Source organism: Triturus cristatus, chromosome 9 (assembly GCF_964204655.1).
Source record: "Triturus cristatus chromosome 9, aTriCri1.1, whole genome shotgun sequence".
NCBI classification, from domain to species: Eukaryota; Metazoa; Chordata; class Amphibia; order Caudata; family Salamandridae; genus Triturus; species Triturus cristatus.
In genome coordinates, this window is record NC_140592.1 from 384,529,620 (window position 1) to 384,547,889 (window position 18,270).

At 43.7% G+C, this 18,270-nt stretch overlaps 1 long non-coding RNA gene across 1 annotated transcript; it reads right to left on the reverse strand.

Annotated features, from left to right (window-relative positions):
* Positions 1 to 6,469: 6,469 nt before the first annotated feature.
* Positions 6,470 to 16,609, reverse strand: LOC146798007 (uncharacterized). Its single transcript, XR_014968585.1, has 3 exons — positions 16,549 to 16,609; positions 15,096 to 15,188; positions 6,470 to 8,464 (listed from the first exon to the last, which is right to left on the reverse strand). It is a non-coding gene; the product is annotated as an uncharacterized LOC146798007 (long non-coding RNA).
* Between the last annotated feature and the right edge of the window lie 1,661 nt (positions 16,610 to 18,270).

The window sequence follows — 18,270 nt, forward strand, 5'->3', positions numbered from 1 at the left end:
ACATTGGGGGTTCTGAAAACTTTGCAATTCAGTCTTATGCGTTTTGGCATTTGTGTGGCAGTGCCATGGTTTCAGAGGGCTTTGTGGCTACAGAGTCAGGTCCCAGGCAGCTCCTGATTAATATGCCGGCCCCAACATGCAGGGTATCTAGGGATGAAAGGGGAATAGAAGTGGGCAGTGTCAAGAGGTACATAAAGAGACGGGTTACTTGTTTCGGCTGTTAAAGAGGCTTGTTTAACAGCCATTGTAAACACATAATCCATCTTCAGAGGTATTCAGACCAGTCAATTAGATTAATTCCAAGGTTAGCTGAAGTGATATTATGTGCCATTTGACCCCCCCCCCATGACGTCACATGACCTTTGACCCTGATGACATCACAGAAACTTTGTTGTGTGGCTCACGCTTGTGTCACAGAAAGATATTTCGCAACACAAACAAGAGCATCTTCAGTCTTTCATTGAAACACATTGATTCGATTTTTTGAGAGGGTCAAGAAAGAATTTGAAGACGCATGCTATGCTTATAATTTTTTTAAATGCGCAAATCCAAAATGCTGGACAGGTTCTCTAAAGGATGTGTCCCTTGTAAGCATTTCACTTATCCTCATTACACCTCTGCTGATCATATTTGAGCTCCCTTATGTTGCTCACCAGCGCATGTAAGTGGAAAAACATTTTTATTGTGAGAATTGCTATCTAACGGGTCAGATAGGTTTTGGAATAGACTGACTGCACTAACTGCATGGTATATGTCTGAACAGTGTATCTTTTTCATGGTAACTGAAGATGAATGAGTGGTAGGAAAGCATTTAAAAATTATTGTAGATGTTGTTGGTGCAGTTTATAGTCAAAGGCCTATTGTTTCTCAGAGCTTCATTTCTCCTTTATCCAAAAACCGTAAATAAAGTTTTTTTTTTTTAAAGAATTGTTCAAAATGCTGTCTACAAACCAGACTTGCAAAAATCAATACAGCATTTGAACTTAAATTGTGGTATTTGTTTCTATGTAACTGTACTGTGCTGAGTGCACGCACAGTGTACCATTTTTGGAATTGATAAATACCTGAAATGCAAATTTACAATTTAAATATCCAGCAACAAAAATATCAGGGCCAGAATATTGACTACCAAAATTTCACGAATGTAAGTATATACAGGTAATTATGGATTTAATATTCTTAACGCCGCAGATATGTATCTGGATAATATTGTTATCTTCAAGATATGTAGGTGTCACTCTGAAATACAACAGAGAAAGGCAAATGACAAGGGCGTGCATATGCACAACGAAGGGGTGGGTGATTTCCACCTGGGCTACTCTAGAAGATGACTTGTACAGCAATGATTCTTGAGTCAGTCACTCAGATTTCCTAGAACACACAATTAAAGGTCCTAAGTTCTAGAAGCATTTCTGGAATTCATATTTTAGCTCCAGAAGGTGCCACTGGCCTTTTGTTTTTTTGTATGTTTGTTAATTGTAGCTACTTCCACTCCTAGATTTTATGGCTTTCATACTTAATGCCTGGCATAGATAGGCAAAGCATGTAGCTGACTCTTATCCAGGTCCGGCACCCTTTTATAGGGAGCCGAAAAGAGGCCCGACTTTTATCTTTTTCCCCCAAACATCCCCTTGCACACTCCAGTGTGTGTTATGGATGACTGCACTGTGGATAACCTGGAACCACTGGGAGTTAAGGTGGGCAGGCAGGGTGGTGGCCTGTTATCATTATTTATTTAGAAGTGCTGCAAGTAGGAACAAGGCAGCAGGTTCCCAGAATGGGCAGTGAAACTGGCCTCCACCCTAACCCCCCCACACACACACACAACTTCTGGTGCCTAGTAGTCCAGTCCTGGCCCTGATAACAGCATCCTTGTACATTGCAGATGAAAACGTCCCTAATGGGGCAACATTGATGGGCTTGACTATGCATTCCATCCCACTGTGTGGAGATAGTAGGTACAAGGTTGCAGCCTGACCCCACATTATTACATTAAACCTGGCCTGGCTGGCTGGATTTTCTCTCTATAAATTACAGACAATCAAGGAACAGAGATAAGACTTGCCACAGTTGAATTTTTGAACAACTTTTTTTTAGTCTCATTTTCACACACATCCTCAGGCAGTGGTGTTCAAAGTGCATTACAAATGTATGGAACTGTAATGCTGCATGCAATGGGGTGGGGTCAGTGAGAATGGGGGCAGGGTCAAAGGTGTGGCAAAAAAAGTAAGTAGTCTGTATGTTTTTTTGGTCTTTCACCATCAGGTAGCTACATATAAAATAACGCACAGCTAAAATGAAAAATAAATTAAAAATATCTTATGCGGTGGGAACTGCACTATAATACATCACATGTGCTTGTTTATTGCATGTTGAATATGCTTTCATATTTTTCTAATATTATTAACCTTTATTCGATTATACAATATACTCGTAAAAGAAAAACTGAATAAAAACAGGTAAAGCCACAATACGAAAATATATATCTGATAAAAACCAGCATAATAACAATATTTATAGATACTAAAAATACTCCAACATACTGCTCCCATACAGTGCAAACATTTACATTACATTATTAAGAGTTCATAATCTTATTCCTATATAAGGCGCCTTTCAAAAAAGAAGAGACAGCCAGCATTACTACATGATCTGGTAATAACATTAAGTAGAAATAAGGAGGCCGAAACTGTCAGAATCCCCTCAATTTTAAGACAGGAGTTAAATACTTGCATCGTAAAAACTCATAACATTTACAAACAGCACCAACTGCTCCAAAGTCTGATGTGAGCAACTATCAAAAGGGCACATCTTGATTATATTTGTGGTCAAACTGTCCTAGTGGAAAACAAATAGATGACTGAATGGACCCCACCGGAAATTTAGTCAGCAGTGATCTTTCAAAAGGGTGGGTAACATTGAGGGGTTGAGGTTCAGAACTCACCACAGTTTGGAGGGACAGAAGCAAACTAGCGGTCATTCTTTTGATCACTTCCAAATCCTTAAGTGTCTTTAGATACTGTAAATACTGATCCCAAATTACTCTTCTATCCCTCTTGCTGAGGAGATACTGCTTATAAAACAGATCGGGACACCACATGGTCCGAGCAACAGACTCAACATACCTCAGCCATGGAATTCTGAAACCGCAATCACACCCAAGGCAGTCCTCGATCACTTTCCTGGTAAATCCTGTGTGATTCTGGACCACACAGAGATCAAAATTGCATGGGAGCCAGCTTCACAGAATCCTCCACGTAGTCAAGGCCCAATTCTTCATGTTCAAATAAGGACGAGCTATTTGGAGACAAACCTAGCAGCTGCCTCAAAAGCGATTCACCTCTTGCTGTAAAACCTTACCATTGCGATATCCCCAGATATCTGCAACATACAAAAATACAGGTAGGCATTTCTATCTGCAAGAGTGGTAGTATGGGTTTGTTACTAATCTGTTTAGAAAATCTAAAAAGGGCACTACAGGCTAAAGAAAAGAGAGAACACATCTTTGATAAACATGTGATCCAATTGTTCAAGTAATCAGAGGAAGCCCCCAAATAAGGTAAATCGGGCACCCTAGTGACCCGATTACCCTTAATAACAATCGTTTTAATTTTAGAGTATTTCCTCCTGCATACCATGTAGTATGTTTTACTGCTATTCCCCTCTAGCTTCAACCCAGCCATAAATTTGACAAAAAGGTCAACAAGAGTGTTAAGCCCGTTCGGGCCATCAGAACTGGGTCATCTGCATAGAGTAAGGAAAGTACAGGAATTGATTTTACCTCGGGCATATCTTTCCCATGTGCGGCTAAATAAGTAATCAGACTATAGAGGCAAAGGACGAAAAAGCGGTGGTGTCAGCACACATTCCTATCTAACCCCACGCAGAAGCAAAAAAGATTCAGAACATTCTCCACTCATGTCATATCTCACTGATGCATTCACAACTGAGCGCATTGCCCTTAAAAAATTGATCAATGGGGTAGGTAAGACTAACTCCAGCAAATTTGACCATAGCTTTGACCTATTTACCCGGTCAAAGGTGCATCTCAGATCCATAAATGCAAGGTAAATAGTCCCTTGCTTAGCAAATACATATTTGCCTATTATGAGATTGAGGTTCAGGCACTATTCCATAGTACCTTTTCCATCCTGAAACCCATACTGGACTGGACAAAAAATATTATGTGATTTTTACCACAATTTTACATGCTGTAATGTACTGCGGCCCACCACTTCTTCTACAGATTTAAGCAAAGAGATGGGTCTATAGCATGTAGGATCTTGTCTGTTTCCCTTTTTAAAAACTGGTACTATAATAACTGCCGCTTTCCAAGACAAAGGGAGACCAATCTGCACAACAGAATTCAGAACATTTGTTAGAATGGGGACCCAAAAATAGGGCTTGACTTTATAAAGATCCACAGGTATCCGACCCGGGCCAGGAGCTTTATAGATGGGCTAGCCTGTTTTGCATCATAGACCTCTTCCAGGTCAAACCTGTTCTCCAATGGATAGAGATCAATATTCTCATCCAATGCCGAAAGGGCCTCGAAACCAAGAGCATAAGACTTTTTAAAATGGGATATGCAATGCTCTGGTCTTATAGTGGAGCCAATATCATCTGGATTGGTCAATTCATGCAGGGTGACTTTGTACCTACTCATAGGTATGGTTGAGATACTTGTGCCGCTGGAGTATCAAAAAAGTGATGCTCTGGCGTCGCAAGCCTCTCATAAAGGAGCCCCAAAATATACTGTATGTTTTTTTATGTCTTTCACCATAAGGTAGCTACACATAAAATAATGGGTAGCTTAAATAAAAAATGTTACAAATGTTACTCTGTGGTACATTATGAAACCTCTATTATTTAATTCACTGCAGAGCTCTGTGTGTAACCAGAGGGCCACAGAATTAAATCGTTGTTGGTGCAGTGTAGAATAGTGACTTGTGTATCCTCAGTGCTACGAGGTCACAGCCTGTGACAGAAAGCACGGTAAATATGTAAGTTATTATTTTAAACTTGCATTACACATAGTATAAGATAGACTGCTACAAAATGTGCAAAAAGGTTTAACATAAAATTGTGCTTCCAAAATATAGATTTTAGTAATACCCGGCCTGTACGTAATGCAGTTTGTTTCACATAACTGTCCCTTCAACACCTCATCAAAGGTAATAAGCACTATATAACTACAACTACAAATAAAAGCACGCACTTCTCAGCGCAGTTGTTAACTCGTTGCACCACCGCTCGAGAAGAATAAATCTTTGTCATCACAAAGCTTCGAGGGATTCGATCAATTAAAGTCAGTACCGACTCCCAAGCATCCTTCACATTTGCATATTGCACTTTACAGTTGCAGAAGGCTTGTTTAGCTGTCTGCCCGGCTTCGATTTCTCAGCACAGGAGATGCCCTAAATGACACTTCAGCTGAAGCATTTAAACTATTGAAATTAACCATTCCGAGCGGTTATCTTTTTACAAAAAGTAGTGGAATGTTTTTTCATAAATCAAAAAAACGGATGAGCTCGTCGTGCCCCTCCAATCCCACGCACATCGACGACTGTCCTCATAAATTTGTCCTATATCATGAAAGTGATGAAACCTTGCAACTAAATTAGTTTTACATCAAATGAATGTAAAGGTGTTTAACTATTCTCCATTTTGCTGTTGTGAGTAAAGCCCTTTACTGATCAGACAGTGAGCTTTATTAAGTATTATTTCTTTGCTTTGTACTGTACATAAGTTCAAAACCCTCATCACCTCCTAAACTTAACCTTGGCTGCTAGTCCAGACTTTTAGGCAGTACAATTGTAAACATGGACATGGGGCCATTATGGTAAGAGTTGTGTCCCAGAGAACTGCCCAAGCAGTGACTTCCTCAGATCTGAAAATTGGGCGTTAGGGATCCTTAGGCTCGGACTTCACCAGCCGTCACTGCCCCAGGAGAGACCATGTTGTGTAAGGGATTTAATGCAGCCCCCTGAAGCCCCTGTGGTGCAGGGGGGGGGGGCTGACCCTTGGTGGGAGGGGACTCATTCAGCCTAAGGTCAATGACTGTGAAATATGGAAAAACTCAGGGAACCTCTTCAAATTCTGTAGGGTGCCTCATCATTTTATGTCACACCATAGCATGTTGGAGGGTGGCTCCTGAGCATATGAACTTTTATATAAAAGGGTTATAGATTACATTAATAGTTAGATTCTGACTGTAATTTAAGACATTTCTGGAAGCATGTGAGCAATCAAACCTTTCCAGTGAGAATTGGGGTAATTCAGTCCTATCAGGAATGTCTGTATGTATGGATTCCCCTTCAAGGAACTTTGGGTCAACATTTCGGTGACCGCTAACCAACTGGAAAATTCCTTGTGCTCTTCATAGGCAATTTGGGGGTCAACATGCTATAAATATGTATATGAATTACTCGAACAGAAATAAGAGACACAACAAATAAACACAGACATGTTTCTATATTCAGATGGATTTTAATGACATGCAGTGAATCACATGAGAAAAGAAATTAACATTTTATAAAACACAAGCTCTTTCCTCTTTATCAGTCGGGTTGATATCTTAATACCGCAACATCCATCATACCTTTGTTGTCTAATTCTATTCAATTGCAGAGCTGAGAGGGAGTCCTGGGATCCAATCCGCACTCAGGTGTGCAGATATTGGGAGACCTGTTTATGACAACTGTTCCCAGAATGCATTTGGAAGTGACTGGGAAAACCAAAGGTGCATTCCAACCCCCATTTTAGAACAAGGGTATTCTAGAGTTAGGAGGCTTGTGTTTGATTACTTTTAAGCGGGGTGGGGGGCAAGGTGGGGGTGGTGAAAATAAGCTACTGAGGCTTAAAGACTGGCACTCGCAAGTGGGCATAATGTCTAATGCTGCTTCCAAAAAGGGTGTATGATACATTGATTGCAATTTGACGTGAAAAACAGCTATTTTGTGAGAGGATGTAAGCATTATCGCCATTCACAAAATGGGTAATTGTTATTTATTCTTCAAACGCGGTGGATGTATTCGGTGATGCCCACTGTATTTAATTGGCGCTGCCCAGGCTCTGTGGCGCAGCATTGTTCCTTCCCTACTAGACATTCAAGTCAATCTATGAGAGGCGAAAATTATGATCCTGAAACATACTCCTCCTAAAGAAGTCTATCCATTTATACTGGATACACCGAATATCTTGGGACTTTAGGAGGAGACCATTCCACTATTGCTGTAAATTTGGTTGTGGTCGGGCAAATGCGCGTTTAGTTTACACATGTCGTTTCTGTTTTTGACTGCATGCTTTGCCTGTTTTATCTACGTTTTGTGCGTGAGAGTTTATGCTTGTCTGTTTCATACCTATCAACTTGAAGAACAATCTCACTGAGTGAGGAGGGGGCGGGCCTTGAAGGGGACTCGGCCTCGCGTGGAGAAGTACCTAAGAGGCACTTTTGAACCCCACCCCGAAGCCCCTCCTCCCTCCCCTCCCAAAAAGGCTTGCAGAGGTCGGTGCCGATGTCCTGGGGTGTTTTCACACTCCTTAACCAACGTCGGCAGTTCAGAGCCTCGGAAAGTGAGCTGGAAAATAGCTATTATTGTTGCTTGTCAGCTCGATTTTGCTGCCATTGTGTGATATCGTCTCCTCACCAGGAGACCGTGTAATGGGAGCCGATATCGTGTGTCACACGGTGGTACCGTGTGAGTTGGGTGGTAAGCTGTTTTCTGTGTGCATGGTTTTCGTGTGTACCTCTGTATGTTTGTGTTGTGTATCAGTGTTTTACAATCTGAGCGTGTTTTTCTGGGGTTGGTTTCATGCTGATTGCTACTTCCCTATTCCCACCTGATGGGCTCCAGGATAGACCCAAGTCGCTACCACCGTAGAGGATGTGCAAATTCCTGACTTGATTTTTTTGCTTCATTGCTTGCGGGGTGGCTGTTAGGAGAGAGGGGAGGATGTATCATGCATGTTAGCGTGAATGGGATGGGAGTGTGGGGGATGGTCAAGTAATGGTCAGAGCGCTGCTGGCCCTAATCATTTAGAAGCTTCCGCAACCTCACCGGTTGGTGGTCCCCGCACTCGAGCTGGATGCGTCTCTTCACCTTTTTGGTTGTGTATGTGCAGCTTGGAGGCTCTGACATTGTATCATGATCACACTGAATGAAGTTATAGGCTGCCTCGCTCTCCACATTTACATAGGCTTTAGTGATGCATAGTGCCAAAATGGATTCTGGGTTTTCATTGATGAAATTGCGTATATTTCTACAGGTTGCAGGTCCTTTGTTTATATCCCTATCGTTGATGGTCTTGGTGCAGAAGTCATCGCCCACGTCGTTGTCGGCCACATTAACAATGAACCTCTCCTGGAATTCTGTCCAGGGGTCGGCAGAGACTGGGCTGAAGCTGCACAGGATGGCGACGCCCACCAGGAAGAGGCTGAGGTGATACATCTTCAAAGAGAGACCTATGGGTGAAAGACCATGAGTGAGTGGTACAGCAGACCTGGGTATGCAAGAAGTATAGTCAATGATTGTAGTACGTGCACAACGTGCCACTCACCCCTCTCATGGTTTCCCCCCTCCTCGCTGTGCTGTGTTCCCCAAGAAAGATTAGATTCATGTTATGTTGTCCAAGGCGTAGCCTTTCATTCACATCAAACACGGTTATTCAAACCAAACCATGACGAAAGGAGAAGTATTCTATACTTGCATATATATTATATTTACAAAGCAAGCTTTCAGCAGCATAAACAGGTAAAAGGCAGTAAGGCAAATAGGTAAGACATTAAACTTGACCATGAACTTGACCGTGGCCTTCTCGACACATCCAGCCCCCTTCCTGTGTCTCATCCGCTGCGCACATTGTGCCAGAGGGCTCCAATGTGCCACAACCCTTTCCCGGTTCGCTTCAGGACACCCATGTAGAACCATGCTGCACCCTTCAATGAGGGCGTGCCAGGAAGATGTTTGCACTACTTGAAATCCAGGTATCTGGCCCGTGGCATGACTAAGAGCGCCCCCCCCCCCAGGCGCAGGGGTGCCCGTTCAGGAGGGCTGGACAGAAGGTGACTGGGACGGGGGACCTGTCCATACTAGGAGTGGCGGCAAGGAACCAAGGACCTGTTTATGAGAGACGAGACAGTGACAAGGGAACCAGATACCTATGGGTCAGGGAAGAGGTGAATGAGAGAGTGCTCAAAACCTATGGGCGCGGGAACAAAAGACGTGGCTGGGAGAACATGGCACATGTGTAGAGGAGCCGAGATGGTGACTGTGGAGAACAGGTTCGCATGTATGACAGAAGGAGAAAGAGTGACTGGTGGTACAAGGTACCAGTGTATGAGAGAACAGACAATGACGGAGAGAATGGGGAAGCAAGTTTGAGAGGACACAACGATTCTGAGTAACACTGGATCTATGAATGGAACAGGCATGCCTTATTTTGTCTTTTGGCTGACAGACTCTGGGTTTTCCACATTTCAGTGGTCACAGGACAGTGTCTAAAACTTCTCAGTAGTTAGTTTCAAACAAGGCAAGCCGGTTGCAGGTGTTGCACCCTTTGTGGGAACAAGAAATGTGCGTTGTTGGGCACTCTGTAAACTCTCAATGTGCGTTACTGGGCAATATGAGAAATGTCAGTGTGATTGTGGTCAGGACTCGACGTGATGCTTGGAGTAATGTCAGGGGCTGCACATATTCAGAAGACACTTAGGGCCTGATTTAGAGTTCAGCGGACGGGTTACTCCAGCATAAAATTGACGGGTATCCCATCCGCCATATTGTAAGTGCATTATATCCAATGGCACTTGTAAGACGGCAAATGAGATATCCTTCACATTTATGACAGAGTAACCCAACCACCGAACCCTAAATCTGTCCCTTAACCAATCTACCACAGGAAGATACTTCATTGGGGTAAACACACGCAGGCATGGAAACTGGGTAGATAGGTTAATGGAAAGTAGGAAGGCCCTTTGCTGCTGGGGCTGGTACACGTTAGTACATCCGGATGATGAGGGCAGAGTACTGGGCCCTGATTATCACTTCAGTAGCAGAAGAGGCAACATCAGTTAAAAAAGAGCCAAAGAGACAGCATTCGATGCTGGGCAGCAGTGGTTGTTGTGCTTCCTTTATTTGGCTCTATTCGGAGCCCATTTGGCAATCCAGCACCAATGTTTTATTTAGATAGGCGCAGGGAGAATGCTGCCTCGTCCCCTTACCTTCCTTTTGTTGCTGCAGCTCTTCAATCGCTGGGGGCTGAAGTAATTTCCTGACTCTTTTCCTGACTCTCTATCCCGCTAGATGGGGGCTAGTTTCAGCGCACCTATGCTCCTCTAACAAAACCCAAAGGGGCAGATCTATATTGGAGATGCGCCACTTTTACGCCGCCGTTGCGTCACTTTTGTGACGCAGCGGCGGTGTAAACCCTGCGCCACGTTGCGCCATATTTACATCGTGACGCATCTATGGAGATGCGTCACGATGTAAAGCCCTGCGCCACGTAAAACCTGCGTCAGGTTTCACGTGGGCGTGTCGACAGAGGGGGGGGGCGTTCCGTCGCAGGAACGCCCCTGAAAAGTGACTCAGTCAAATCTATAAGATTTGACTGAGTCACTTTCCCAACGCTGATGCGCCAAAACCCTGCGCCTGCTTGAAGCAGGCGTAAGGCTTGACGCACCATGTTAGGGATAGGGTAGGTTGAAACAGTGCTGGAGTTGCGTCGCGCTTGCGACGCAACTGAAGCACTGCGCCAACCTTACGCCATGGAATGCGTCACGCATCTGTTTATTCCTGCGCCATGATGCGCCGCATTGTAAATGCGGCGCATCATGTGTGGCGCAAGGGTAAACTTGCGTGACGCATCATTCCTGGCGCATCCTTGCTGATTTGCAGGGATGCGCCAGGAAACATAAATCTGCCCCAAAGTTTTCTAGAGGAAATTCTGTTTACTTTGAAGACTCTGAGACTGTGGAATTGTCACACTCTCTGTAAGAACCATCATCTTTTTCCTCTCGGCAGGTTACTTTTTAGTCTGGTCTCTACACATACTGGGAGATGGGTGGGGGTGGGTGGGGTGGAGTTGACCACATCCCCTCCTGAGAAACCATGCCAGTTCTCAAAGAACCTGACTATAGTCGGGATTTATGGGAACCAGGAGTGCCTATTGCTTGGTTTTATCGTTGCTTGCACTGTGCATTACTGACATAATAATACAGGCCAATGGCAGGGCTGAAAGAAATGGGGTGGCCAAAGATAAGAAGAGTGAAAATAATTGGTTTTTTTCCTGCGTTTCACAAAATAAGTCATAGATTGGGTGTGATTGATAAGCCTCCGGTCATGTCACACTTTCCTCCATTTTATCTAACTTTTGTTCACCGTGTAGTTTCTTAGGAAGCTTTGTGTACACTGTTCCCCGATATCAGACCCATGGCTTGCCCCTTGGAGCCAGCCACAGCTCGGGTTCTTATAGAAAGCAGTGCACCGCTGCCCCATCGCAGAAGGTCTCTTTATAGTGGAAGGGCGAACGTCCTGCAAAGATGACCTTGTCTTCCTGCTTTTGAAGAAATTAACTCTGGACTAGAGATCGCAAGCTAACTTTTTTCAAGACAGTGGAGTGACAGAGTTTCAATCTGCTGTAGATATGGATGAGCGTATGAACTCTCTTAAGTTTGGATTTTCCACATTAATAAGCCATAAACTGCACTTTTTTTGTTGTTGCTACAATTCTCCGGTGCCAGTTCTCTAGGGCTAAGGGCATATGGGGTTTGCCGGGTTATCTTTGTAATAAGAATTTGCCATTGACTCCAGATCCCCAGCAACAACGTACTATGGCTAATTCACGGAAATCGCAAATGCCCTTTTTATAAGATTGACTTTCAGGGTCTAACAAGTGTTCGAAAAGCCAAGCCTTATTTTAAATAGAGTGATATAGATTTAGAAATTCAGATACAGATAACACATTATTGACCCAATAATTGTTTTGTTCAGTCTGTGACTTATCTTTATAAAAGAATATGAGTTACATTCAGCTTATGGTTTAATAGTTTAATAAAATGCAACATCTCTGTATTTAAACATGCTTCTGCCAAATAGGGACAAACCGAGGGGCTTATTTACAAGCCCCTTGTGACACTTTTGTGCCACGTTGCGTCACTTTTTGTAAAGCAACAGTGGCGTAAACAATGCACCAGGTTGCGCCCTATTTACAAAGTGACGCATCTAGGAAGATGCGTCACCATGTAATCCTGCCCTGTGCCACATTATACCTGCGCCAGGTATAGTATATGCAGGGTGGGCGTTCCCAAACCAGAAAGCCTAGTAAAGGTGACGTAACAATGCGCCAGGTTGCGCCCTATTTACAAAGTGACGCATCTAGGCAGATGCGTCACCATGTAAACCCCTGCACCACATTATGCCTGTGCCAGTTATATTATATGCACCACTTCTAGGACACTTCTGCGTTAAAACATTACGCCTGCTTTGAGCAGGTGTAAGGTGTGATGCTGTGCAATAAGAATAGACCTCCCCATGCATCGCTGGAGTTGCATCAGGCTCACGACACAACTCCAGCTATGCGTGGGTTTTGTGCCAACAGATGCTTCAGAATTTCGGAGGCCTCTGTCACCCCTTGCACCATGGTGCGCCGTATTGTAAATACGTCGCATCCATGGTGGCGCAAGCGTTTCTCTCGCAGGGGCAAGGAAACTAGCTCATCGCTGCTTTAACGCAGTGTTGCGTCAGTTTCTTGTAAATAAGCCCCAAACTTCTCTTGTACTTGCACCACAGTGTCAGGCCACACATCTAGCTGTCTCGTGAATGCATTTGTTTGCAAATAAAACATCATCAGGCTTCCTTCCTCAGTTCTAGAAGCTATGCCTCTGTAAGGAAGGGTATAACAGAGTTGTGTCCCTGGACCAATCTGTTCCTCAGTATTGCTGCACAGAGTTCCACTGAAAGCAAAAAGAAGAACTGACTTTTTGGCTCAAAGAGCTAGATTAAGTCGATAATAAGTGATCAGGGAAAAATTGCCATGTGCTCAGGATCATGTTCAAGCCATGCACTGCCAATATTGGACTACCCTGAGTTTTTGCCATGCTCAACTGTAGGATACTTCTAAATAAAGTCTCTACATCCTTTGCTGGTAGTAGAGATATAGGTAATTCACATCTTTCCTCATCGACCAGTCTCATCATGGAAAAATGTCATCAACCTCAACTTGCTGCCCTGGTGATGTTCTGTAAGGAGCTACACTCCTGGCAACGCTCTTGAAAACCCACATGATTCCAGTGGCAAAGATCTTGTAAAGGTTTAACCCCTTCCCTGCTCATGACGGAACCACTCCATCATGAGCCACGGTTGCGCTGTGCTCATGACGGAGTGGTTCCGTCATGCTACGGCCGTTGGCCGCCGCTCCGCCCACGCGGCGCTAATTCCCCGCCTGTGCGGGCAATTAGCGCAGTGGGCAGAGACGTGACGGAACCACTCCGTCATGAGCACAGCTCAACTGTTGCTCGTGACGGAGCGGTTCCGTCACAAGCACAGTGCCACCGGGCTGCCCCCAAACCCCCCCCAGTGCCGCGGCGGAATTCCTGCCGCAGCGAAGGGGTTAACTTGAAATACCAAGTTAAAACTCATGGTACTTGGATTCACACATGAGTTTCTAATACATTTAGTTATTCACAGCCCACTATGCCTATCTCATGTCCAAAGACGCATGCACCAGAACTGGGTAAATGTGAGTACTTTAATGAGAGAAGTCATGACATGGGGTTTCAGCGACCCTACCATTCTTCCACTTGACATTTAATTCACCCAAATCCATTCGCAAAATGTCCACGGACATGGAGTTATTTTTCCTTCCTTCCAACTTCTTGTTTATTCCACAGGCGAACATCACTAAAAACTCTTTTTTCCATCTACACATTCTCTGCGGATATTACCTTTACATCTTCCTCTGCAACAAATCACACTTCTGGTAGCAGAAGACAATCCTAGAATTGGCTATTGTAACAGTGTTTGTGGAGGCCTTCCTGCTAAAGTAATGATAAAGCCCTAAAGCTTGTAAAATCTATGCTGCACAGCTCCTCCTTGGCCAGACTTGCAAACAACACATCTCACCCGCGCTGATGTCACTGTGCTGGCTGCCAACCAATTGAAAGGTAAACTAAGGCTCCATGCCTCATTTATGAGGCCCTCAAGCTTTGAGCTTCAGCTTACTTTGTTATGTCAGATACCTGCGGCCCTAGAGATGCCCTTCATAAGGTGGGAAAATCCTAGGCAGGTCATTTGGTAACATGAGACCTGCATCTGTTAAACTAGGGTCTTTCATCTTAGACATGGAGGTGTAGTCAAGTCACATCAGAACAGAGAAAAGCAGAAGGCGACTTGAGAAAGAGAGGAGCAGTAGAAGGTCTCATTAGAGAAAGAGGCCGAGAAGGTCAATTCAGACTGATAGGGTGAGATATTGCTTGAGAGAGAGAAAGAGAGAGACAGAGATAAAGAGAGAGAGAACGAGCGAGAGGGAAAGAAATGGACACCCTAAAGAGAGAAAATGGAAATGTCTCCTTCAGTGAAAGAAGATGAGCTATTCAACACAGGGAGTAGAAACAAGAGAAGCTTAGCATGTCCAGTTATGTGAAATAGAACAGAAAAAATGAACTTGAATTTCTGCAGTGTAGCTGGTAATAGACAAACAGAATTCTCTACTAGATTTTGGATTGTGAATGGAACTCACAACTTGCTCAGGAGCACACTTGGCATCTGAGAATGTGGAGGAATTGAATGGTCAGTAGTATGAGTACCACAGGCAAACAAGGAAACCAGGGAAGAGGAGCAGAGGGATCAATGTTCAAATAGAGTTCTCATTGCTCCCTATATCGAGTGATAGGAAAAGGAAATGTGTGGGCACCCATTGGGAGGACCACCTCTAAGGGAAGCTCACCCAAGCAAGTTGTTTTCTATGTGTATACAGGTGTTAGCACTTTCCATGTGTCTGCTACCAGCTTTAACACAGAGGTACTTAAATGTGAGAAACAAAAACATAAGATGGTGAGTGGAATTGAGGTCCAGAAAGGGCAAATCTTCTAAAGCACTTACTTGTGGTGTTCTCTGGTGTTCAGACAGATGTGATGTCTTGTCACAGTTGGCACTGCTGGAGCTGGCACGCTGATAATGGGCACTGAGGAGGCACTGTTTTTGTAAGGTCCCAAAATATAAAGAACATTTACAAATGTAAATTGTAAGAATTGATTCTGGATATATCACTGTTTACTGAGATTCTACCAGTGGCAGCTCCTCTGCTATGGCGGAGGAGTGTCGCCCCTCCTTCCCCGTCAGCAGCTTCAGAAGTTGAAAAAGAAAATGATGATAAAACAGGTTTATTATCGTTTTATTTTTCAACTTCTAAGTGCTGCGTCCTGGGGACAGGGCCATCGTGGAGCAGTCACAAGGGGAAGTGGTAGTCACTGCTATCAGTGCGCATGTGGGTTTGTCTAGCAACGTAGCTCGGTCTGCATAGCAGAAGGCTGGCGATGCAGCGGGCTGCAGGCAGCACGTAAGTTATTTTTTTTTCTTCTTTTTTCTTTCTCAGTCCGCTGCCCCACCCCTGCTACCATCCCCGCCCTACCAATTTTCCCTAACGCCGGTCACTACTGGATTCTACTAGCAAGAACTGGGAAACTCTGAACCACTCTAAGAGAAGAGTGTAAGGTTCTACAGGCCAGATGCTGCATTGGCCACAGACAGTGTGGTATGTGCACCTTCTCTTCTGACTGAAAGTCAGCACTGGGTCTAAATAGGGATGCTCTCCCGCTTGTTATACTGGAGAGGATCCGACCTCTGAGATCAGACACTGAGCAGATATAAAATAAGAAGATCCACCTCTTCTTTTAATGGAACAACCTGATTCCCTATATCTGTGATCTAAGAAAAAGAGCACGTAAAAAATGAAGATCTCTAAAATGTTACTAATAACTAACTATTAAGTTAATTCACTCCACATACCCACAGTTAAAAGTATGTTGCACTGTCCTTCAAGCAGGATGAAGGCAATACAAAGCACAACAACATTAGTACATATTACTCTGCACTACCTACAAAACTGCATCCCTGGATGTGAAAACAAAAATGTCTTCCATCTCATCTGCTGAACAATTTAGCAAGGTGAAAAGGAATCCAAATATTTTTCAGTTTCTAAATCTCCAGAGGTGATAGGGCCACCCCAAGGAGGAGTTTACGAATAAAACCCACATTCACTTGGGCTACTGGGGGCTGGAGAACTCTGGATAAGGGGGTTCATCTGGTCAATTGCATGACATTTGGATGCCTGCTTCCCTACATTCTTGAAAATTAGGAATTTGCAGTCCCCTGACCATACAGTGAGGCAATATACAAACTACTTGACTCCAGCAAAGGAAGAAATAAACATTAGGACAGGCTTTCCTGATTCTAAAATATTCTCCTATGGTTAGCATTCAAAGGTTTTGTTAACTTCATCATGTCTGATACAACCCATATAGAAGATCCCACAAGACGGCCTTTTGGAACTTACCTTAGCTCGGTTCTTACTCTGGCTGTGAGTTAGGAGGCTAAGAGCTCCTTTATATACAGATTCATTGCCCTTTAGGGTATCATGTGATACACGGTGGAAGGAGAGGATCGGTCCGAATCACTCCCTGAAAGGACCAATCATGGAGATCCACGCAGCTTCTAGGCTCCTGCCCTAAACTCTGTTTTGGGCAAGATAACATCAGATGCAAATTTTCGGGACTTTTTTTCTTAGAGTCTAACTTCCTTGTTTTGCTCGAGAGATTGATAGCTCGGTCGGTGCAGGAAACATTCTTCATATCTATGTATGGCGATTATGTCTTTGAAAAGGATCATTTCTCTTCCTTGAGAGTCAGGTTCAAATGGAACACCTGGCCAGGTATGAGTTGACAAGTCTACAAGTATTGAAAGTATTATGCAAAGCCTGGGAAGAAAATCTGTACGTCCTGTTTGCTGAATCATGCAACAACCAAGCAAAGACTGTGACCCCTGAAATGACTGCTCGTCCGAGGGAGTGTTTCTTGTAGGCAACCATTCCCTTCTTATGTGAGTAACCGATGGGGGCAGACGTATGTCTGTGCAGAATTATATACTTATTTCATATTTATTTTATTTATGCATAGAAACAAAGGTTCTGCTTAGAAGTGATCTGAGTCCTTCTCATTGAATGCCGCAGGTTTGTCTGGATAGACATTGAAACGTGTCTAGGTGCCTTGTTTTAAACTTGGGGGCAGTTTAATCTTAAGATATTGGCTATTGAAGCATTAGTTGAAGTGAGCAGTACACTGGTATTTCCTGAAAAGTAGGTGTTCAGGTAACTGTAATGAGGAATCCAGGCTTCACCTCCTGTTCATACAAAACGGGTTCTTTCTTTTCCCAACTCTCTCCAACCTCTTCTACTTACGGCATCAAAATCACTAATCACTCTTTTTATTTCTCAAACCAGCCATATGGTAATCTCAGAAATTAAATGGCAACCATTAGTCGAAAACAAAGCGGAAAAGGCCTGCTGCCTTGTTTGTTTTCTTTTTTACACCTCTAGTCTGCAGTCTGGTGGTGTCCTGGCTCTGGGTGTTCAGAGAACCACCAGAGATGGCGAGCTTGTCTGCAATGCAAGACAAGCGGGGTTGTTGTTTGCGATGGTATTGTAAAGGATGCAGCAGATTTTTAAGATAGTGCAGGCTGGCAACGAGAGCCGATGGTGCTCCATCAGCATAGGGTTCATGTGATCCTATTTCTTCAGGCCTTGGATGAGACTATGCAGCAACTAGACTTGATTTTGGACTAATTGAGGATGACAACCTAAGTACCAAAATTAAATTTACATGATTATGCCTTAGAACCTCAGGTTTGTTAACATTTCCTGCATGACAGTACCCGCTTGTACAAAGTGATCCTTTGATTCAAATAGTTTTTCAAATGATTGAATTGACACGGTGCTATAAAACATATACCGCTTTATTAGAGTGTGTGTATAAATGTGCCAATCTAGAGTACAAATGCGGCAGCTGCTAAACTCATTTGAAAGAGGGTGCTATCAACATTTTGAGATAATTGCTCAGTAGTTTGGGGCTTATTCATGAGCCCTTGCATCACTTTTGCGCCGCTGGTGCGTCACTTTTTGTGAAGCACCAGCGGCGTAAAAAATTTACCTTGTTGCACCATATTTACAAAGTGACACATCTAGGTAGATGCGTCACTTTGTAAACCCCTGCGCCACATTATA